A 24,533-nucleotide genomic window follows, 5' to 3' on the forward strand; every position below is an offset into this window, starting at 1 on the left:
TAAATAGAGAATAAGGGTGATTTACTAAAGCAAGTAATCCTGACTGTGATGCAGCTACACTAAATGTTCTCTCTCTCCTTTTTCAGTATTTGGGCTAATTTATTGAGTGGTAGATTTCAGGATCATATATTTCTGTGTTATAGGAATACATGACTTCCAGATAAAAATGATATTATATGCAGCCCACAAAAACACGTCCAGGGAATTTAAAAACAAGACCATTAGTATCATTCAGTGAAATAATATTAACACTTTCTACTGTTTTCTGCATACCTGAGAAGGTAGATTAAAACACTTTTGCATGTTTTAATCTGTCTGAAAAAAACACAGAAGTCTGATTTTTTTTGCAAAGAAATCCCTTTGTTTCTTGCCCTGCTAAATCCAAAATAGTCTTCCAGCAACTCATTTGATTATAAAGTCTATGACGTTTTCTAGACAAAGCAGGATGGTATATGATTGTCATTGGACTTCCTTTCATGTTTCAGGACTTTCTACTGAAAGATGCAGTAGAAAGTACCAGCCACAAAGTAGCAGCTACAACACCAACCAGCTAAAGAAATGAAACTATAATAAGTAATTCTATTCCAAGAAATTAAAGATGAAATGAGATGATTAGAGGATCTGTTTTATAGAGTTCCGCTCCAGTTGCTTTCCAGTTAGTAACAGCCTAAGACTACTGATACTTCTGTCTGCACTTAGAGATTTCTCCAACACATTAACTCCTTTTTTTTTTTGGATATCTATATAGTCAGCATTTTGAGGAATAATAGTGACATGAGAAATGTGAGGTATTAAAATCTTGTCTCACTTAAGCTACAGTTGAGCCAGCATTCACAGTTTTCAACAAATCACCATGCTGTTATGGCACTGGTTTATTATGTTGAGTTCTCTTTTGTACTCAGGCTTCTGAAGTTGTCTACTGGCATTATTTTGAAGGAGCCATATTCTAGGTATAATAAGCCTCTAGCATCAGACAATGTACATTGATGTGCTTGCAGCCCCGACTTTATCTTGTAATACTGCAAAGGAAAGAGCCAGCCTTAGGAAAAATGGCACCCTGGGTAAACTTGAATTCTGAACCATCTCATCTTGTTTTTTTAAATATTTCTCCCTGGTTTCATATACAAAGCCTTCCCCTTTCTTTTCTTCTGGTCTGAGGACCCCCTTGCTGTTGCTCAGATAACTCTAACTGCAGTGGCCTTGATTTAGTAAGAGATAAATGATCCAAACAGCCTTTTAGAAAAGATGGTCCTGCTGGATATTTTTAATGAAACAAATGAGTTGGTCTGAACTTCTGACAATAATTTCTCCTATTTCTGCTTTTTCAATAAACAAGGAAAATGGGAAGGAAAAGGAAGGTAAATTGTTCTCTTCCTCAGGCATTTTTATGAGTCTCTGCAAAACCAGAATCAGATTTACTGTGTCAGAACCATTGTCAGCGTAGAAGGAAACTCTCGATCACTGCTTTTAAAATATAAAATTTGCCTCTTCCTGATTTTGCATGCTCACACACTCAAAAATCAGATTCAGAAGGCAAACCTATAAATAAAGTACAAGAAAATTCATTCTCACCACCAAGCCTTTCTCACTGAACAAGCAAAACACAGTGGAGAAAGCTATCAAATGACCTTAGAGTTCTCTGTTTCTATGGTTTATCCTTGTATGCTTGAGACAGTCAAGAAGAGTTTTACCTTGCTATTTATAACTCCTGCATGCAGCTTAACTGTCTGAAGGAGCTGCCTGCTGGCTGAGTCAATGAAATGAACCAAAAGTAAGACAAGCATTTAATGATCTTAAGGACTTGTTAAAGAGTGATATATCAATATGCAAAGTGCGAAGGAACAAGGGAGGTTTTCTGGTCGTAAAAAACGAGAAGTTCTCTCAGTCACCAAAAGTGTACCCCACTGATGTCTACCTTTGACAGATTATATCAATCCAATCCAGTTTCTTGTAACTGCCTAGTGGATAAGGAGGAAGAGGTCGATATGAGTTATCTTGACTTTAGCAAAGCTTTAGACACCATCACAACACATTCTCATAACCAAATTAGGAACATAAGATCAAGATAAAACTCACTAGTAGTTGGGTGCACAAACAGTTGAAAAATTGTAGGAAGAGTCTAATCAATGGTTTGCTGTTAAACTGTGAGAAAAAATTGTTTGTCTTGGGTTCAGTTCAATTTCGTATCTTCATTAACAGGTTGGATGATGGAATACAGAGTGCATTTACAGAATGTGCAGGTGATGCCTAGCCACAAGGGGCTAGGAGCACTTTGGAGGAAAACATTAGAATTCAAAACAATCTTGATATACTAGAGAAATAGTCCAAAATCAATTGGATGAAATGCAATAAGCACAAATGAAACATACTACAGTTAGGGAAGAGAAGCTAAATGCACAAATTCAAAAGGAGGACTAATTGGCTGCTATATAAGAGTACTGCAGGAAAAAAAGTATAGGGTTTCTAGAGGACCACAAATGGAATACAAGTCAACAATGTCATTCTGTTCATACATACTCAACAGCAACAACAACAATCCAAAAAAGACAAACCTTACTCTGACATCAGTTAACAAGAATTTTCTGTGTAAGACCAAGAGGTGATACCGCTGTCTTTAGTATTGGTGAAGCTTCAGCTGAAGCACTATGTCCAGTTTTGGGGCATCTTCAAGAAAGATGTAAAACTAGAGAAGAGAATTCAGAGGAAAGCAACAAGAAATAAAAGAAATAGTAGTAAACAAGAAGTAGAAAATATGATCCATAGGCAAAGACTGAAATAAATGCTTTTGCTTAGTTTTTAAAAAAAGAGAAGACTGAGGGGGACAATATCTCAGTGGAGGGTGACTAGGGACAGACATTCAAAAAACCTGAGCCTGAATTGATTCAGTCTTTGCAGGTTAGTCTAACCTGGCCAGACTGAACTGGTTTGAAACTGGACAGACATGCTCTCTGGACTGAGGAAATTCAGGCACATGCCTGCAGTGGCTCAGGCTAGAAGCCGGAGGGTGCTAGAGCAGCCCTCCCTTCCCTTCTTCAGGGAGCTGAGCTGAGGGGGCATGGCCAGGCCCTGCAGGACTCTCTCATTAGGGAGGTCTGCTTGCACGGTCCCAGGCTTTTCCCCACTAGCTATTCAAGGGGCGTGACTATTGCCAGTCCCCAGCCCTGGGCTAGCACTCTGAGGCAAACAGGGTGTACAGTGCATGCATCTGTTGATGATATGGAGCTTTTCAATCTCTCTCCCTGCTTTGTCATACTGTCTGCAGCAAACTGACAGACGAGCAAGCCAGCCGGGGAGGGGGGGGTGTTGATAACAGTCTTTATCATCTGATTAGCAAAACAATAGCCTCTCTCCACATTACTTCAAACTTCTTAAACAGTGTAGTGGCTGACCTGTTGATTAGCTCCAAAAGCCTTAAGCAGTCACTGTTCTGTTTGCCTGTCCCAGTGAAATTGGAGAGAGAGGCGCATACAGACACCTCTCAGCATTAGGTAGCATACCATGTGCTGGCTATGGTCTGTGCTGTGGCAGAGAGGAGAAAGGGATCTCTGCTTAAGCAGCAAGTGGTGACAGGGGGCAGAGGGGGGCATGGGGAAGCCAGCAGACCCTGCTGTGCCTTCAAGTCTGTGCTGAGCTCCAGCCAGGGAGCAAAGGGGAGGGGCCAGCCCAGCTCTTGGAAACAAGGAGCCCCACCCAGCCCAGAGACATGCCGGGATGCTGGGGGACTCCAATTTAACTTAAACCAGCAAGGGGTCTGGGACACACATTGCATAAACCGGTTTTTGCCAAATCGGTTAAGTCTGAGGCTACATTCAACCAGATTTATCTCAAACCGGTAAAACTGGTTTATGTGCACTGAACATCTGTTCTGTTAGAGGTTTAAATAAGTTTCTGATCACTTAAACCGGTGTATGTGTAATGTCTGTCCCTAGCCCATGAGGGGAAGATAATGCTTGTGGACGTATTTTTTAACAGTTATTCTTCAAGGAATTTAGACACAAATAAAAGAATTGTTTAGCTTCAGCCATCCTGAATTCTCTAGGAAATTTCATAATACATTAGTTTCTTCCCTGATTCAGATTTGCAATAGACAGAACTTACCCTGTCTTCTCATCTTCTACAGACAGGACTTATCTCTCTCACTCCTCAGTTCCGTTCCCTTCGTTCCTTTCCTTTGTGCTATGTCCAAATGCCCTGAAAAATCTCTAAAATGTGATCATTACTTCTCATTTCTACCCAGAACTTAATGACCAGTCATAAACAATTCCCAACTATCCAACTATCTTCTATTTGGAATGTAATCTTGTTACGCTTTGAAGATATGATTATTGCAACATCTCTTACTAGTGTTACTTCATAGTTCTGGCCTTGTAGTAGCATTGCTTAGTCACAAGAGGGAACTCACATATTGCTAAATATGTGACAAAGTGATTAGAAAGCAGGAGACCAAATTGTGACACAATGAGAATACCAGAACTTGCATATATGTAAATATATGTTGTATAAAATGGGATCAGTGAAACCAAGCATAAAGAAGACTATTTGAAAACTTGAATTTTTACCATATTTGTTTCGGATGCGGTAGACAACCTGTTGAATAAATATTATTTATAATAAAAATAGCAATTGCAGATTCCACATCTAGTGCCTCAAGTGGTACATTGCCAATAGTTAATGCTTGTATCAGGTAATAACTATTGCCTCTTCCAATAGTTAATACCTGATACTTTCCTGTGGAAGAAGTATCAATCCAATTGTGCAATATTGCTAGAATGGCTAGAAGAGTACTCACTCCTTTCCATGCCTTCCCTATGAGTAAGGAAGGAAGGTCATTCAGAACTAAAAGGGACAGTAAACCCAGCAGAGCCAAGGGGGGTACAAGAGTCAAAATAGCATCTCTCTTTTCCCAATAGATCTGCAGATTTGCACACTGTCCCTTTTCCCATTCTAAAAGACTTTAAACCTTTGAAAAAGAAAAATGAATGATGGGATGGACTCAGAGCACACTGCAATCCAACAGTCTTTGGCAAACACAGCTTAACCTGGAGGACCACTCTAAAACAGCAGTGGGTTTATCATAGTATCACAGTAGCTAGGATCGAAAGGGACCTAAACAGATCATATCCAGACCGACCCCCTGCCTTGGGCAGGAACGGATGCTTGGGTCATATGACCCCAGTCAGGTGTCTATCCAGCCTCCTCTTAAAGACCCCCAAGGTAGCAGCGAGCACCACTTCCCTTGGAAGTTGGTTCCAGGTCCTAGGCGCCCTAACCGTAAAGTAATGCCTTTAGGCTTTTAGGTTTGATTCCTAGGCGTGTGAAGTCTCACTTCCCATCCACACCCCCCGATCCTCTGCTAGGTATTGCTTGCCTGTACTTGAGATTTGACCCAGAATCCCTAATATGCTATATGTATTCATTTTCATTTAATCCTTTGATTGATATTCATTGCATATATTAAAGAGGATTATCACACATATGTGCCATCCTTTTGCCAGATACTAATGATAGCAATATGGACCACCTTCAGGCCCGACTGTGGAGCCTTTTCTAAAATAATCATATGCATTGAATCCCCATCCAGAACCTCACTGGCTTTTGGCACCCCAAAAATTAAAAAAACTAGTTACCCTTGCCAGTGATTTTTCCCCGCTTGTGAGCACTCTGAGTTGTTCAAAACATGGAGTCACAAGTATCATTTTTATTCAGAGGAATGGGAAAAAGTGAAACCTGTAGGTGTAGACTCAAAAATGTACACCACCAAACAGTGATTTAAGATTTAGACCAACTCCATAGCCCCCCAGAAATAACTGCCTGATTTATGAAGGCCCAGAACTTGGTCCCACTACTAATCCACAAATCCAGTTAGACTCATTAGTAGTCCAAGTGGTGGCCCTCCTAGTCTAGAAGGGGCTGTTCTGTCAGGTCCCACTCTACTGTGAAGTCTATTACATGGAAAAATAGGCTAACACATTATTTCCAAGGCACATCCTGCATAATTTCTGTACCCTTTCTTGAGTTCAGCAGAAAGACAAATAATCATTAACCAGAGCTGGTTTTAGGTGAACAGTCAAGGAAATTGTCATTCAATGTGTGGATTGAAAGAGGAAGGAGTGAACACATTAGCTTCTGTCCAGAGCTGTCATGAGCTTAGCACCACACATGCTCTTTCAGTGGTCCATGGATGCATCAAGTTTCTACAAACACACATAACTGATTAGTATGCTGGGCTGACGGAGCTTCCTACAATGGTGGGCTGTGATAACTTTGGCCTTTATGGCTATTGAAGAATATCAGATAGCCCCACAATGCATCAGAGACTAATTCCTAGCTCTGTATTGTGCTAGAGAACCTGAGCTATGTCCCCACATACCTTAGCACCACACACAAATCCCAACACTTAAGCAGGACATGGCACGTGTTGCTGAAAACATTGTGGACAGGAGAAGAGTCACTCGCCTCCCTTGAGTTTTTAGGCTGAGCCACAGGACATGTTGATACTCATCAAAGTAGATTTCTGGCCTTGAGGCTGGGAAAAGAAAATGAAGTGAAACAAACCACTATATGCAATATGTACACATCTGTCTTATTAAAAGCTCATCACTGAGCATTCTTGCACCACACCTATGTGCCATTCTTTTTCTTCCCCCCCCCCCCCCTTTTTTCCCTGGATCCTCCTTCTTACCCTTTCTTAAAGACAGGCATTATATTTGCCCTTTTGCAATCACCCATGGCTTCACTCAACCTCCACCAGTTTAACGTCATATTATAAGATTCACATGCGTTTATATAATCTACCTTAAATCATCTTTAATTTGCAAGGCTGTAAGTGTCTGGTCTACTTCCAAGAACACTAAACATAATGAAGTTGAACCCAAACCCAGGTGTTCAGTCTTAAACATGTCTCACACTGTTATGACTTATCAGCATTGTACAGCAATCTGTTTATCAGAGCAAATTCACACTCAGAACAGGCCTGCCTGGAGATTAAGACTCTGTTGACCCTATCATTTTTTAATTATTTTATAGGTGCCTTGAAATGTAGTCAACTCTGAACTTGGTATGCATCTTCAAACAATATTCCTAATATTTGTTTTGCTTTTGCAGGTGGCAATCACAATTTTCTATCAAAAGTTTTCATGGGGGGGCACTGAAAACCGAGATTTTTCAAGTTTTCCTGGGCCAGAACCCGCCCCCACCCCCGCTTGAGATTTTTTTATTTTTTATTTTAGTTAGTAGACTTTCCTCCCTCCCTATCTCACCAAAAATGTGTGTTCTAGTTTTTCGGTTTCTAATTGTCCATTTTGATGAGAAGGCCATAGGTATTAGGTTGGGCCTCAAACAAGGGACTTCCAGGGTATCTTGCTCAATGTTGTTGATAAACTTTAACAGAATACAGAATAAAGCATGTGACTAAAACTGCTTACTTACCTAGGTAAACCTAGGCAAGTAAGTATAGGTTACTTAGCATAGTAAGCAAGTAGAGCAAAGCATAGCGTAAGTATAACAGGACACCCTTGCCCTGGTAGTGGAAAATGGCATGGCATTTTTAAGGGCAGGGTCTTTGTGACTCCCCTGTGGTCAAGGCAGCTGACAGAGGAATCACATGACCAGAAGGGTGCAGGGCTTTTGTATTATATAAGCCAAGCAGAGGAGGGGGGTGAGACCTGGGAAGCAGAAAGGGGAGGAAGGCTTGCTGTGAGTTGGCTGCTACAGATGACTGGCTGGCAGGGAGCTCTGGGAAAGCAACCTGAGGGCCCAAATTCAGGACCTGGAAGAAGGGTGGTAGGCAGCTGGTGGGTGGGCCAGGTGTTTGTGTTGCTGTCAGGGGTTGTAAATTTTGTATTTGGGTGTTAGCTAGTGATTTGTAGAGGTGATAGAGGGGAGGTAAGGAGGTCCCCAGTTGGCCCCAAAGGGACAGAGGGGCCAGAAGGCTGGAGAGCCCCAGTGCTCTATACCCCAGAAAGGGTGCATTGCAGTTAACCACAGTGGGGTACCTAGGGGTTCCTGAGTGGTAAATTGCAGTTAAACTCAGCAGGGGCATACCAGTATTTTGGGGCCCTGCCAGGGACAGGGACTCTGGATGTAGACTGGGCTTAAGGCAAAGGGGAGTGTAAGCTTTGAAGCCTGGCCTGAGTGGAAGGCAGACAGGGGCCAGGGTCCCAGTGCCTGAGAGCGGCAGAGACAGGGGTGCAACAGAGTCAAACTAGGGCTGGAGCTCAGAAGCTAGATTCAACACAGTGGATTTGAGCTAAGGGACCCAGCAAGAGGAAAGTGGTGGAGGCTAAGTGGGCCGTGGTCCCAGCAAGGGAGACTGATTGGAAAGGCATCATCTGCAAAGCATGGGCATGGTGTAAGGGAAGGTTGGAGCCATGTCATAAGCCTGAGGATAGCGTCCCTTTTATGAAGTTTCCATCAGGAAATCGCAGGTGAGAAAGCAAAGTGAGACCTTGAGACAGGACAGAGAGAGAGCCTAGCAGGGAGGAGGGGGCCTGTAGGGGTCATCACAACAGCCCTCAGGGACCTAACTTGTTACTGTAAGCAAGTGACCAGTAAAGCATTGGTTATAGGGAACTATGAGCAGAAAGCTTGACGTGTTACTCGCATGCCAATGCTCAGTATCCGTTCTTAGCTATAGCATGAGACTACTCTCACATGTAATGCTGGTTATCTTTAAGTACTGCAGCATATAATGCAGGGGCGGGCAATTTTGGTTGGAGGTCCGCTAAGCAAGTTTTGCCAAGCTGTTGAGGGCCGCATAGGTAACCCTGCCCCTTGACAGGTGCCTGCCCCGGTTGCCATCTTGGGACTGAAAGTCCAGCCTCTTACCCTTGCCACCGGAAGTCCCTCCCCTTGCCCCTGGAAGTATTCCTTCAGAGAAGAGGGGTTTTGCTATCTTAGAACTGGGGGAAAAAAACAAATTATGTACTAAAAATCAAATACCCATAATATTATATTTTAATTTAATTAAAAAAATATTTCTGTCCTGATACTTGTGTGTTTGTGCTTTATATGGAGAAGTGATTACATAATAGTTCAAAATTTAGTCATACTCTTGTAGTGTGTGGGGTGTGTAGCGGTGTTGAGGGGGGGTATGGGTGTGGTATTTGTGGGATGTATGATTGTGTCTGGATGAGGGTGTGGCTGTGGGTTTGGCAGGGAGGATGGCCAGGGGGGAGCCAGCCAGGCACTTGCTGCCCCAAGCCTCATGGCCATGTCTGCACTCCAGCAGCTCCTGCTGCCTCCAGGAGGCCAGGGGCTGCCAGGGTAGGGCCTGTCAGGCTTGGAGGGCAGTGTGGGGGGCTCCTGGAGCCACTGGAGTCAGCACGAGTCAGTGAGGACATGGCCCGGGACATGGGAAGCCCAAGGAGGTGGTGCAGAACTTGCATCGCACGCCTGAGGCTTGGGGTAGCAAAGGCTTGGCTGCCCCTCACCCCACAGGCAGCCTGGGGGTTGCCACCACCCCAGGGGAGATGGCCCATCCCCCCCACACCCTGCAGTGGCCTGGTGGCTTGACAGCAGCTTGTCCCCCGGCCCTTGGACAGATAGGGAGGCTGCGCCAGGAGCCAGAGCAGAGCAGTGGCTGTTTTTCTGTTTTAGAAGCTCCTGCAGCTTCCAGGAGGCCAGGGGCCCTGGGGAAGCTCCTGGCTGGCCCTAGGGTCAGTGCGGGGGGCCACCTGAGACCGCTGGTGGCGGCACGTGGCCCAGGACACAGGAAGTCCAGGGATGCGGTGTGTAAGTTGTATCCTGTGCCTGAAGCTTGGGATGGCAACAGCCTGGTTGCCCCCACCCACAGGCATGCCCAGCAGGTGCCGCCAACCTGGGGGGGAAGGCCTGGTCCCCCCTACCCCGCAGGGGCCCAGTGGCCTGGCAGCAGCTAGCACACCCCCCAGCCCCAGGATGGGCGGGAAGCTGCACCAGGAGCCAGAGTGGAGCTGTGGCTGCTTTTTTTCTCTGAAAGCTCCTGCAGTCTCCCCAAGCTTCCCACACCCTGGGCCGGGACCTTGCCAGGTCGTGCCATCCCCAGCAGCCTCAGGAGGTGACCCCCGTGCTGCCCCCAGGGGTGGCCAGGAGCTTCCCCAGGGCCCCCAGGCTCCTTGCGGCCGCAGGAACTTCTGGAGAAGAAAAACAGCCACGGACCCGCTCCTGGTCCTATCGCAGCCTCCCCGCCCATCCTGGGGCCAGGCAGCGAGCTGCCACTGGGCCCCTGCAGGACGGGGGGGCATGGGCCTTCCCCCTAGGGTGGCAGCACCCACTGGAGCCTCCCGTGGGGGGGGCAGCCAGGCCATTGCTGCCCCAAGCCTCAGGCGCAGGATGGAAGTTTCGCGCCATCTCCATGCGCCCCGGGCCATATCCCCGCTGAGTCATGCCACCCCCAGCAGCCCTAGGCGCCCCCCCGTGCTGCCCTCAGGGCCAGACAGGGAGTGCCCCGGGGCCAGTGCCAGTGGGGCCCAGAGCAGGCTGCCCGGAGCCCAGCCAGGCTGCCCCAGCATGGAGAGGGGAGAGCCCCCCCTCTCTGGGCCCCACCAGCACTGGCTCCTGTGCGCCCCCTCACTCCCAGCCCCCTGCCCTAACCCTGTGGCCAGACGGAGACCAGCGTGCACCCCACCCCCCTCTTTCCTGAGCTTCCCGCTCTGGCACCAGCGGAAAGGGCCTCATGGTCCCTCCAGCTGGGAGGGTCGGGCAGGGTGAGCCCTGCTCTTCCAGGGGCCTGCTGTGGCTTCCGCTGGGTCCTAATGCCCCTAGCTCCAATCATTTTTGACTGGAGCCAGAAGCAAATCGATATTCATTTTTAAAAAAATTTCTCGGGGCCCTACGTGCCAGACAGAATGGCCTCGTGGGCTGGATTCGGCCTGTGGGCTGTATCTTGCCCACCCCTGATATAGCAGCTACATTTTTCATTTGAAAAGGAAACTCCTAAATCTCTCTGCGGTTCTTTCTTGAGTGAACCCACTAATTCATAGATTGTTAGGGCCTGGAAGGGATCTTGCAGATCATTGGGTCCAGCCCCCCCACTCTAGGCAGGAAGACAACTGGGGTTAGGTGATCCCAGCGAGGTGACTGTCCAGTCTTCTCTTGAAAACCTCCAGGGTAGGTGACTGCGCCACCTCTGGAGGGAGGTTGCAGTCAGGGTGTCCAGACTGGAACAAAGGAGTTTTTCCTGGTATTAAGCCTGAAGTGGCCTTCCAGGAGTTTGTATGCATTGGTCCTGGTTTTCCATGGGGGTGCCCTAGTGAACGGTTGTTCACCAAGCTCCTGCTGCACTCCTCTGATATAGCAGTAAGCTGCTATCGAGTCACTAATTAACACCCTGTTAAGTTGCACACCTGCATTGGCTTTATTCTCTTGCCCCTCTGCCGTCTCTTTTAACACCTACATTCACAGTATAGCCAAAACCTGTGTTAAAAGAGCATTAATTAAGGTATTTTCTTATTACCAGAATGCTCCTCTGCTTTTAACTCCTTTTTGCTATGTATATTTTTGGTAGAGCTCTCACATACACACTTAAATAGAGCTTTACATCATTTTCTGATGGCTTTCCACTTTCTTGATCCAATACTATTCCTTCCTCTTCCTCAGAATCAATGTGTGTGTGAAGTGAGTGTCAGATAAACCACACAGGATGTAATGTTTTACTTGTTGCTGTTCAGGTGGCTGGTCTTCTTGTGCATGCCCCTTAGCCTGACCCCAGCTTGGCAGACACCTCCCACTGCTGGAAGTTTTCTCTGAGAGGGGGGAGTTTTCATTTCACTTTTCTGGGATTGGAGAAAGCTACAGAAAGTTACTGCTCTTTGTCTGCCTCCCAGCCATTTAGCCAATTGAACAGGAATATTACATCCCACAAGATCCATGAGGAGCAGGGAGACTGTCCTAAACCCCTTGTATTTTCTGTTCCTCAGCCATTTCCACCAGCTTCTGCTGACTCTATTTTCCTTGGTAGAGAGGAACATTGATCCCTATATTCTTACTTCCTTTAGGTCTATCTGAGTTGCATCAGAGTATTTGGTTCTCACAGTGATGTAACTAGGGTGGTTAAGCTTGCTTAAAAGTTGTTTTCCAACTATTTAAGGTGGTCTAATAAAAGATATCAGATTCACCCAAAGAACCTTGTGTAACTAGGGTGGGGCATCCTGTGTGATACCTTGGGGAAAAGAGGCTGTTGCTGCAGTCACATGATCACACCAGCTGTGTGGCAGTAAACATAAGTTCCCTCTGCTGCTGTGTGTAGCAATTGCTCTGAGTGCCCGGTCTTATCATCATGCCTCTGGATTTTTAAGGCATCTGTTGGCTGTAAATATCTATGTTTACTAAAAGTAAGCGTCTACACTTTTCCTTCCTTCGCTTGCTGATATCACGTCTAATTGTATTGTCATTCTGGCAGATGTCCTAAGGTTTTTAGGAATATTGCAACTTCATTTTTTTTCATGTGAGTTGCGTTCTCCTCCCATATTAATATGATATCAAATATTAGGGACCTTGACAAAACAGCTTGGTGGGAAATAATGTTTCTGACATACCGGAACATCTTAATGAGATGACTAGTGTATATCCTGCTTGAAGTCAAAGTTAGACAATATCTATCCTCTCCCACAAGGTTCTTTTAAATTCAGAAGTAGACTGATCCTTATCTGCATGACTTCAAAAGTCATGATTTCGCTCAGTACTTCACTCTATTCTAATTCCATTGTATTGAAGAGTCAAGGGAAAATCCCTTCTCTCCTGGGCTTTTTGTAAACTTATAATAGCTAGAAAAGAAAGATAAATGAAAAAAAACCACTTGTTGACTCAAACAAATTTACTACAGCTGTTTTCCTGTGGAACCTGTTGCTGCTATTATTCCATTACTTTCTAGCTATCAGTCTAAATACAAAATTAGTATTATTTTGCTTCTTGCTAGCCTACCATATTTAAGATACCAGAAACACACCTGATACAATTGATTTTTAATTCTGTACATGTTTCATAACAAATTAAGCTCATGGTGACAGCAGTAGAGTATTACTCCTTGATCAAAGAAAGATATCCAGAGTTACAAGTCCTGGCTTCAGTGTCCACGTCTCAGCTGGCTTGGGATATGAACTTGGATGAGGTAATTTTGTGTTGTAAGCTACCTAACCAATAAAATGGAAGTATGTGCTTAATGTCCCATATAAGTGTTGTGAGAATTTAGGAATACTTGTTTTTTGAAATCACTGGATATAAAGTCCTATGTGAATACAAAATACAATATCCCAATATAAATTGCTGCTTGGTCTTGTAGATTATTGAACAGCATCTGCTTAATGCAGGGTGCTGCACCTTGGGAGAAGGAATCCATAGCATACATACAGGCTGGGGAGTTCCCTTCTTGAAAGCACAGAGGCAGAAAGGGATCTTGGAGTCATTATTGATTCCAAGATGAACATGAGCTGCCAATGCCAGACTGCAGCTAGCAAGGCCAGCCATACCTTGTCATGCATCCAAAGGTGCATCTCAAGCTGGTCCAGAGAGGTGATACTCCCCCTCTGTGCAACATTGGTCAGGCTGCAGTTGAAGTACTGCATCCAGTACTGGGCGCCGCACTTCAAAAGGGATGTGGCCAGCCTGGAGAGGGTTCAGAGGAGGGCCACCCGCTTGGCGAGAGGGCAGCAGGACAGGCCCTACGAGGAGAGACTGAGGGACCTGAACCTGTTCAGCCTCAGCAAAAGGAGGCTGAGGGGGGACCTGGTGGCTGCCTACAAACTCATCAGGGGGGATCAACAGCATTTAGGTAGAGCCCTTTTCTCCCCAGCACCACCTGGGGTGATGAGGAACAATGGTCATAAGCTGATGGAGAATAGGTTTAGGTTAGAGATCAGAAAGCAATATTTGACAGTTAGGGTGGCCAAAATCTGGAACCAACTTCCCAAGGAAGTGGTCCTTTCCCCTACCTTGGGCAAATTCAAGAGGAGGTTGGACAGTCACCTGTCTGGGGTCTTGTGAACCCAGCATTCATTCGTGCCTGTGGCAGGGGGTCAGGCTAGATGATCTGTTCAGGTCCCTCCTGACCCTAGCTACTATGAAACTATAAATTAATACTTTTTCTCAGTTTTAACCCATAAAACACTTCCTTAGGCTACAAAGGTATTTGGAAAATCTGAGTTTGAGATTCTTTCGTTTTATGCTATTTGGGAGTGTGAATTTTGTTTGGTGGGTGGGAAATACCTATCAAGATCTTCAGATAAAACTTGTGACTCTTCAGAAAATTTCAGAACAGCTATTTTAGAGAAAAGGGTGAAGGTTTTGTATCAGGTTGTCCTGAGCTCTAATCCCAGCTGCGTGATGTTGCTAACTTACTTTACATCTCTGCCTTGGTTCTTTCATCTGTAAAACTGTGATAATTAATTGTGTACCTACATACCATGCTGAGGTATTGTGAGAATTAGTCAGATATCTTTTTGGTGCTATGAATAAATACATAAAGTGTTATTTAAATGTAAAATATGACATGTAACAAAATGCAGGTTCATTTGCATGGGGACTCAGCATTTCTTCTTCCTCCTGTAGCATACATCATTCAGTGAGCTTCCCACTGGCTGCCGCCCCCAGTGTACTCCTTCAAAGAGGCCTAAAGATCTGGTGGAACAGAGCATTTGCAGAAGTTAGTGCACACAGAATTACATTCTGCAGGTAAAGTCTGAAGGATTATTTTGTCAGAAATACCCATTGCACCCAGCATCCCCAGAGTTTCCGCCAAGCTGACGCCTTGAAGGAAGCACCAGAAAAAAAAAAAATGGTTCTTAATATTCAGAATTCCCTTTTCCTGATTTGGAATCTAGAGCCCAGGCCAAGCAGTGAGCTGTGCCAAAAGGAAACTTTCAGTGACTGTAACAGGGTATGCACAGGTCTAGTGTTAGATCTTGCCTATGTATCACTTCCTGGCTGGGGGGCTTCTGCTTAGACAAAACCAGGAGCTAATCAAAACTCCCCTGAAGGCCCATTCCACATTGGAGCAATGATTCAAAATACTGGAAGGGTTGCAGTGCATCCACTTTAGATGCATATGGCCTTTCTGGACCAGACATGGTTTCTAAGAGGCTCAACTAGTGAGGGAAAGCCATGGAGACGAATTAATTCCAACACATTTGCAGAAAGAAAGAAGATGAATCAGGACGAATGCTCCATCTGGAACTGAAATTCTGTTCGTGCAGGTGCCTTCTTCCCTTGTCCACAGATGCGGTTTATTCCTTCTGTGCACAGAGTTGCACATGGTTGCCTACAGAGGTTTGAATGGGCCAAAGGGTGGTCACTGGTTAGCAATGCTGTAAACTGTGTCTTAGAATATAAGAACTGCCATTTCCTGCATCAGACGGTAGGTCCGGCTAGTTTAGTAGCCTGTCACAGTGACAGAGTGGTTGCTGTGGAAAAGCATGAAGAGGGCCTGTCCAGAATTTTCTACCCCCTGCTCCTCTTTCACCGCAGCTACCAGCATTCAGAGGGTTAGTACCTACTGATGGACCTTTCCTGCATGAATTTGTCAATGCCCTTTTCAACTGGATTAAGCTATCAGCATCTGCAACATCAGCTTCCTGTTGAGAGATCAGGACAAAACTGTCTTTTCTGACAAATGTTTTACTCTCCACTGTTTTGCACTCTGTTCATGCAACTTCCCCTTAAGCAGGAACAATCAAACGGCATGTGGAATTAGTGAGATTCCTAGATGAAGATGCTTGTGATTACTGAAAATATAGCTATTTATTCTCTTTTGATGGCTCCAAAGTGATGGCATGCAAATTCAATAGAAAAAGAAAGATGTTAGAGGGCTGGAAAATGTCCCAGGTATGTGCAAGGAAAGGCCATTGGGAAAAAGCATAACCAATAGGGGAGGGAGCATAATCCTCAGGGCTGAAGGGCTCATCTATGCTACAAAGCCTCTGCCACTGGAGCTATGTTGGCAGTGAAGATGAAGCGTGTGCCATCAGAAGGGATGTTTCTGCTGCCATAGCTGTACTACCTCCCTAAATAATATAAAGCTGTGCTGACAAGAGTATTCTGCCTGTTAGCATAGCTGTATTCATGCCAGGAGTTTTTCCGGCACAGGTGTGTTGACTAAGGGACAGTGAGCCAACATAGCTAGGCCAGCAAAACATGACATAGACCAGATATATAAGAAAAGCTAGATTTTCTGGCAGGGTTGCGTTTGGCTTTTAGAGTGTTCTAAATCTTTTGTGGGGGGTATGAAGCTATCTCTGGGAAAGGCAGGGGAAGAAGCAATGTAAAGGTGCACAATCTGATTTGGAACAGGATCTATTAAGAGATGAAGCACAGCAATCTACCCAATACTTTGTAGCTTGGAAGCACTACATTTGAAGAAGTTGGCATTGAAGTTTCCCTGTTTGTACACAGAAGAATTTCTATGATTTTTCAGCTGATGGGGAGCTCCAGGGTTAACTTATTGAAAATGTCAATGGTGACAGTAAATGGAGTAAAAATGCTCTGAGAGTTCAGAGTAGCTCCCAGACTGGGATTTTAACCATTTTCAGGTGGCTGGAATCCCCCCTATCCTCAACCACAGACATAGATAATGGGGTGTGCAATCATAGAGGACAGTGGAGAAAACCTGTCTTCCAAAGACAGGCAGAGAAGGCAAGGCAAACAGTTGACTATACTCATCTCCTGTGGCCCTGATCATTTATCATGGACCTGTAAGTAGCTAGAGAGGAACCCTGGCCAGATCCATGGTCCCTTTTAAGTCAGAAGTGCAAATGGGGGATATAACAGTGACTTGAAAAATCAATTGAAGATTCTTATAGTGGACCTTCTAGCTGATATAGATTTGTATTAACTGATATAGGAGGCAGTCTGTGGTGGGGTGAAGCCAGAGGAAGTATATTCTCTCTATGTGGATAGAAAGGTAGAAAGAAAGCTGGCTGGATCATTGGGCCCAATGGGTAGCAATCAATGGCTTGACATCTGGTTGGCAGTCGGTATCAAGTGGAATGTCCCAGGATTCCTGGGGCTGGTTTTGTTCAATATCTTCATGAACGACCTGGAAGATGGGATGGAGTGCACCCTCAGGAAGTTTGTGGATGACACCAAGCTGGGAGGAGTAGTAGATAGGCTGGAGGGTAGGGCAAGGAATCGGAGTGACTTAAGCAAATTGGAGGATTGGGCCAAGAGGAATCTCAGGAGGTTCAACAAGGACAAGTACAAAGTCCTACACTAAGACGGAAGAATCCCATACACCACTACAGGCTTGGGACCAACTGGTTAAGCAACAGCTCTGCAGAAAAGGACCTGGGGGTTTTGGTGGACAAGAAGCTGAATATGAGTCAACAGTGTGTCCTTGTTGCCAAGAAGGCTAATGGCATACTGGGCTGTTTTAGTAGAAGTGTTGCCAGCAGATCGAGGGAAGTAATTCTCCTCTCCTGCACCAGTGAAGCCACATTTGGAGTACTGTGTCCAGTTTGGGGCTCTCCACTACAGAAAGTATGTGAACAAACTGGAGAGAGTCCAGTGGAGGACAATGAAAGTGGTTAGGGGACTGGGACACATGACTTCTGAAGAGAGGCCAAGGAAACTGGGCTTACTTAGTCTGCAGAAGAGAAGACTGAGGAGGGATTTGATTGAAACCACCCTTCAAGTAGTTAAAGGCTGCTAAGTGAATGGAGCTAGACTGTCAGTGGTGGCAGATGACAGAACAAGCAGCAGTGGTTTCAAGTTGCAGCAAGGGAAGTTTAGGTTGGATATTAGGAAAAAAATCTCTCACTAGGAGGGTGGCGAAGCACTGGAATGGGTTACCTAGGGAGGTGGCGGAATCTCCGTTCTTGAAGGTTTTTAAGGCCTGGCAGGACAAAGCCCTGGCTGGAATGATCTAGTTGAGGATGGTCCTGCTTTGAGCAGGGGATTGGACTAGATGACCTCCTGAGGTCCCTTCCAACCCTCATTTTCTATTATTGTGCCAAATCTGGCCAGTAGAGCAGTTCTTGCTATCTACTGCTGGAGGTCAGAGCAACCCTGAGGCCATCCATTGTCTGAGGACAGCTCAAGGGGCCAGAAACGTGGCTGTCTATCTGCAGTCTTCTAATTCCCCTCAAATTGTTTTGAGTGGATCTTGGATGCAGCAAAATCTTTCAGCTTTATTCCCATAAGAGTTTGTCCAAATGTAGAAGGTGTTATAGTCCAAAGAATCTAGCCAGAAAACTAATGCCAGTCTTTCACGGACTGCCTAAAACTTAATTCCTGTTGACAGTTACGAAGACACCAAAACCTGAAAACTGTCAGGGCTGGTTTACCAGCTGTGTGGTGATAGTTGTTTTGTTTTGTTTTTTCTGCAGTTTAACTTTATGTACTTTATCTTTGTGATTGAAGAAGGACAAAAGGAGACGAAACCCAGAAGGCCTGATAGATCTGCGTGCATGGGGAACCTATTCTGCTGGAAACTGGAGAAATACCTTTGAGGTTACTGGATCCTGCAAGTGTAAGCTGGCACGGGTTTTCTCAGTGGCTGACTCTGTCTTTCCAGGATGTCTGAATGTCTGAAACAAAGCGGGGGGCGGAGGGGGGGAAGGTCCATAGGCTTCTGGGGATTAGCCACAGATGTCATCACTGGTAGTGGTATTGTCTAGAAAATACCTACGTACTCTGGAATTGAATAGTTGTAAGTGGAAGGAGGGGGGACTTTGTGAAGCTTCCCTTGCTGAACTTTGCTCTCTCTCTGTCCTAGCCATAGAATTTCCTGCAAGAGGTCACAATTTCAAACAGGATCATTTCCTTTCTACTAGATATACTGGAACTGAAAGACAGTAATCTGAGTATAAATTGGGCTGACATATTATTAAACAGTATCATTTTTTTTTATAGTAGTACCTATTGCCCAATCAAGGTTGGGTTCCCAAGTTGCTAAGTGCTGTACTGTGTACCAGATAGTACCTGTAGCTTACAAAGCTAAAGTGAAGACAGACACTGGTTAGGGAAAGAGAGCAGTGAGCTAACTGAAAGGGAAAATATGGCCTCAAGGTTGCTGTGACCTTCAGCAGTAGATAGCAAGTACCACTAGTTAGGAGAGAATTTAGTGGAAGGACAAATAAAAGGACAAAATGAGAGAGGCTGCAGGGAGAAAGGTCTGAGGGGCTGGCAGGGAGTGTGGCTGAGCTGAAAAGACTATGAGGGCCTGTGTGGGAAAACACCTATCAGCAGTGGGTGGTATCTACTCAAAACTATAGAAAAAGTTATCAGTATCTGCTTGTCCTTGCTTATAATAGTGTTGTCACAATCCTTGCTCAAGCTACTTCTAGAGCAGAGGTTGGCAACATTTTTGGGTAGAGTGCCAAAAACACCCACAACCTCAACTTGTAAGATGTTGGCATGCCAGGGGCGGATAGCAGGGGAACCGCAAGGGATCCAATCCTTGCTGTGGCAGCGCAGCCTTAGCCTCTTACCCGCCATCTGCTCTGAGGCACACGTGCCAAGCAAAATGCCTTCGTGTACCACACGATGGCACCTGGGCCGGGGTTGCCTACCCCTGTTCTAAAGCCTCTCTTCCAGCTTTGGTCTCTGTCTAGTGCCTCCTGTAGTTCCTTTTCCAAAGGCCAACATGTCTGAAGCCACTTAGGGTAGCCATATCTGCAGAAACAGATTCTGCACTTGAGCCAGTGAACTAGGAAACTCGTTGTGGTTGCTTATCATTGCTTGCGTTACAGTGTAGAGATCAAATCTGACTTAGAGAAATTTAGGTCAGATTTTGTAATTCACTGCTGAATATTTTAACGAGAAAACCTTTCCTCAAAAGGAGGAGCATCTGACTAATATGCTGCAAACTGAGACACCACAACAGTGGATCTCCTGAAGGTACGCATTTTGCAGTTTTGCACGTATGTTTTTTTTCTTTAACTCTCTTGGAACATTTCAACAGTAGCTTGTTTGGATATAGACTATGTTTATCTATTTCAGCTCAAGCTTCCAGGGCCGTGAGCTGGGTACCAGACATGGGGTCCATTCATGGGTCTAATCCAGCATGGAGTTGGTGCACAGTGTCAGTCAGTCCATAAATGGGCCCGACTCCTTACACCAGCCTGATTAAGAATGCAGGGTTACATCATCCAACCAGCAGGGCTCTGCATTGGTTGAGAAATTTCGCAGCAGGGGAGCAGCATCTAATGTTGCCACCTCTCCCCCACTGCCAAAGCTTTGGACCTGTAAGCAGACATGAGCTGGATGACATTGCCCTGTGGGCCAGAGGTTGAGTGCCACTGATCTCTTCAGACAAGGCTCTTGGGGTGAATCTGGTATCTTTTATTAGATCAACTTAAATAGCTGGAAAACAATTATTAAGCAGGGTTTTTGAACCCAAAAGCTTTTGTCAGGCTAAGGAAGTATACAGAATACAGACCCAAAGATATTACTGACCTTATACACTTCATCCTCACACACAACAATTTCACTTTTAATAATCAACACTTCCTCCAGATGATGGGAACAGCTATGGGCACCAAAATGGCCCCACGGTATGCCAACCTTTTTATGAGCCACTTGGAAGAAGACTTCCTCAAGAACTGCACCATCAAACTTTTGCTATACTTAAGATATATCGATGACATCTTCATCATTTGGACTGAAAACCTACCATCTCTGAGTTCCATAAGAAATTCAACAATCACCATCCCTCCATCCAACTTTCTCTAGAATACTCCAGCACCAACATCTCCTTTTTAAACACGATCAGTATCCAGAATGATAAAATACAGACCATGTTATACAAGAAACCCACAGACCAACATACATATCTGCACAGAACCAGCAATCACCCTAAACACACCAAAAAAGCTGTGATATACAGCCAAGCCCTCAGATACCACCGAATTTGCACCGAAGAGAGCACCCGGGATTGCCACCTCACCAGTCTCAAAAAGGCTTTCACCCAACAAGGACACTCCTCAAGAGAGATAGAGCGCACGTTTGAAAGAGCCACCCGGATACCACGTGAAGAACTGCTGCAGTACAGAAGAAAAACCCCACAAATTATACACCGCTGGTTATGACCTATCACCCCTCCCTTGAACGTGTACGGAAAATCCTCAAACAGTTGCAACCCATACTAGAAAGAGACCCTATTCTTAAAAAGATCTTCCCAGAACCACCCATCCTTACCTTCAAACAAGCACCAAACCACGCTAACCTCATCACCAGAAGCAAACTTCCTCAAGCCCAGAACACGCCAAAAGGATCCAGACCGTGCCATGACAAGAAATGCAAAATCTGCCAACACATCTCCACCACCCCCACTATTACTACACCCCACAACAGAGCCATCAGCATTCCTGGATCTTACAGCTGCACCTCCAGAAATGTAATATATCTTATCCAGTGTACCAAATGCCCTGATGGAAATTATGTAGGAGAGATCAAACAACAACTGCACACCAGAATGAATGGACACCGGAAATCTAGCAAAGACGGGGATACCCAGTTACCTGTGGGGGCACATTGCTCACAAGAAAACCACTCTCTCTCCAATCTCTCAGTCCTGATCCTCAAAGGAAACTTGCAAAACACTTCCCAGAGACGAGCCTATGAACTGCACTTCATCAACCTCCTGGATACTAAAAGTCATGGACTAAATATAGACATTGGACTTATGACGCATTATAACCTGCCTGACAGCTGACTCCCCAGGTACTTCTCCACTATTCATCCCCCTTCTCTCCCCCACCACAGCCTCTCTCTCACACATTGACTCCTCAATCTACATCTTCACTGGCTACCTGTCTTGTATGCAGACCAGCCCAGCCTCTGGATTCTTTACTTTTCATTCCATCCAGGAAGAGCACACACCAACTACAGAAACTTTCTTAGCCTGACGAAGGGTTTTTGAACCCGAAAGCTTGCTTACTAATGGTTTTCCAACTATTTAAGTTGGTCTAATAAAAGAGATCAGATTCACCCAAAGAACCTTGTCTGCCGATGTCCTTAGACCAACACGGCTACAACCCACACCCCTGTACTGATCTATTCACAAAGTTTTCATGGACAGAACTAAGCTTTCCACATAACTGTGACTTTTTGATGGATTTCACAATTCCCATGCCTATTAATTTTAATATAGTCTGATAGGACCAGATGTATCAGATTGTGGTTTCATTTTTTTTTTGTATCGGAGCAAAACAAAATTTAGAACGGCATATCTGTTATTTTATAACCTCGAGCTCTTTCATTGATTTATATAATGTGTCTTCAGCAAATCATCATCATCATTCTGATTATATATTTGGTTTATAATATGTCTAGGATTCCAAGTATTAGTTCTTGGCTGGGTAATATGCAGAGTTCTGTCCAGGGTTGACACTGAACATGAGACACTGACATCCCTGAGACTTTTGACATGCTTAAAGCTACCTGCATGCTTAGGCATCTGGCTGACATAGGGCTTGAGCCCTGATCAGAAATGTTGGTGGATAAATCTAAGGCAGGTTCATTTGGACTAGAATCCAAAAATATGGCCACTGAGCTGAATTTTATCTAGAGGTATTTGGGCTGAATTTGGCATAGAGAACTTGATGAAAAGGAGAGTCTGGCTCCAATTCTGGGTTCTGGCTCTACTAGGATTACCAAATAAATAATGACTCTTGTGATACTTTGAGATTTCTCATCTTAGCTAAACCAGAAGGTAAAAATCGATCAAAAAGCATATTTAGTTTGATATGAATTCCATAAAATGCGATACAAATTTAAGTAATGTTAACCAGTCAAATGCACTTGTCATGTGCATTGTCTACCTGCTGTTCAATGTCAGTTTGGTTATTATTGGCATTTCCCCTCTGTATTAATAAAACACTTGATACTAATTATGTGACTTAGGTTACCTCCAATTTGCTCTGGGCTTCCAAAGACAGATTCAACCCAGCATCATGGCAATTTTATTTTTGAAAGAGCAAAGGGAACTACACTCTAAGCCTCTCTAAGCACAGAAGAACCGACCTTGGGAGGATTCCTCCAAATTTCTTGAAGATCTGTAGCCAAGAACCAGAATTGGCAGAACTTTCCACCCTGCATCCTGTACTTGCAATATGAAAGGAAGTCTCACCTTCTCTCTCTTGTGTGGGATTCCCTCTTGCAAGGGGAGTCCTCAGTACATAACTGAGATGCATATTACCTTCCCTCCTGTGCCTGCTGAAAAGAGATATTGAGCCTAGCAAGGTCTCTTCCTCACATCTCGTCTGCTGGTGTATAAGAAAAGCTGTCAGCTGTTGAATTATGAATTACATGAATTAATTCTTGCTTACAGCAAAAGTCCTGTAGGCTAATAAACATAAAAACAGGGTTTGTACAGATACCTTAAACTGTTGTGATTTTCATTTGTTTTATTTGGTTGGCTGGTTTTCGCTTTGTTTTGCCTTCTGTGCAGAATCACGGAAACTACTGGATATCACAGATGCCAGCAACTGAAGTCACAGGAAATGCTGTGTAACTAAACCACTTTGACCTCAAAGAGACAAGTGATAGCCACAGCAAAAATCTCATACTTATTGATAAAGCAAGAGTTAGGAAAAGTAAAATTAAAAAGGAAGAGTTGAGTGTTAGAGGAAAATCCATAGAAGTACAGATGAAACTTGCTTTTTTTTTTTTTTTTTTTTAAGCACCAGAATAGTTCTGTACCTATAATACAGTCTTTTGTTGCTTCACAATTTTCATTTAGTGGAAATTGTAAAGCCAATGTACATCTCATGTAGCAGCATCCCCCTGCTTCAGAATAGCAGTGGAGGTGCATTAACTAAAAGTTGTTGAATGAACTCTAGTTCAAGCACCCCTGCCACCATTATGAAGCGCAAGGACACTGATGCATGAGATGCTGCGACACTTTAATTAGAGTGGCTCTTGCAGCTGCTCTAATGGAAAGTGCCACCCCTCCAGTCCCCATAGTTTCATAGTTTCACAGTAGCTAGGGTCAGAAGGGACCTGAACAGATCATCTAGCCTGCCCCCCTGCCATGGGCACGAATGAATGCTGGGTTCACAGAACCCCAGACAGGTGATCGTCCAACCACCTCTTGAATTTGCCCAAGGTAGGGGCGGGGACCACTTCCCTGGGAAGTTGGTTCCAGATTTTGGCCACCCTAACTGTAAAATATTGCCTTCTGATCTCCAACCTAAACCTATTCTCCATCAGCTTATTACCATTGTTCCTCATCACCCCAGGTGGTGCTGGGGAGAAAAGGGATCTACCTATTTGCTGTTGATCTCCCCTGATGAGCTTGTAGGCAGCTACCAGGTCCCCCCTCAGCCTTCTCTTGCTGAGGCTGAACAGGTTCAGGTCCCTCAGTCTCTCCTCGTAGGGCCTGTCGCGCCTCCTCTGACCCCTCTCCGGGCTGGCCGCATCCCTTTTGAAGTGCGGCGCCCAGTACTGGACGCAGTACTCCAACTGCGGCCTGACCAAAGTTGCACGGAGGGGGAGGATCACCTCTCTGGACCGGCTTGAGATGCACCTTTGGATGCATGACAAGGTATGGCTGGCCTTGTTGGCTGTGGTCTGGCATTGGCGGCTCATGTTCATCTTGGAGTCAGTAATGACTCCAAGATCCC

The 24,533-nt window shown here is 45.0% G+C and overlaps 1 long non-coding RNA gene across 2 annotated transcripts; it reads left to right on the forward strand.

Moving 5' to 3' along the window:
- The first annotated feature begins 12,241 nt into the window (after window positions 1-12,241).
- On the forward strand, window positions 12,242-22,999 carry LOC102378344. Of its 2 annotated transcripts, none has more exons than XR_323068.1 (6): window positions 12,242-12,311; window positions 12,974-13,087; window positions 14,524-14,646; window positions 18,294-18,436; window positions 19,748-19,806; window positions 22,813-22,999. It is a non-coding gene; the product is annotated as an uncharacterized LOC102378344 (long non-coding RNA). The 2 variants fall into 2 exon arrangements; XR_323069.1 differs by having other exon boundaries at window positions 18,328-18,436.
- Window positions 23,000-24,533: the final 1,534 nt, after the last annotated feature.

The sequence above is a fragment of the Alligator sinensis genome, unplaced genomic scaffold, assembly GCF_000455745.1.
Source record: "Alligator sinensis unplaced genomic scaffold, ASM45574v1 scaffold111_1, whole genome shotgun sequence".
NCBI classification, from domain to species: Eukaryota; Metazoa; Chordata; order Crocodylia; family Alligatoridae; genus Alligator; species Alligator sinensis.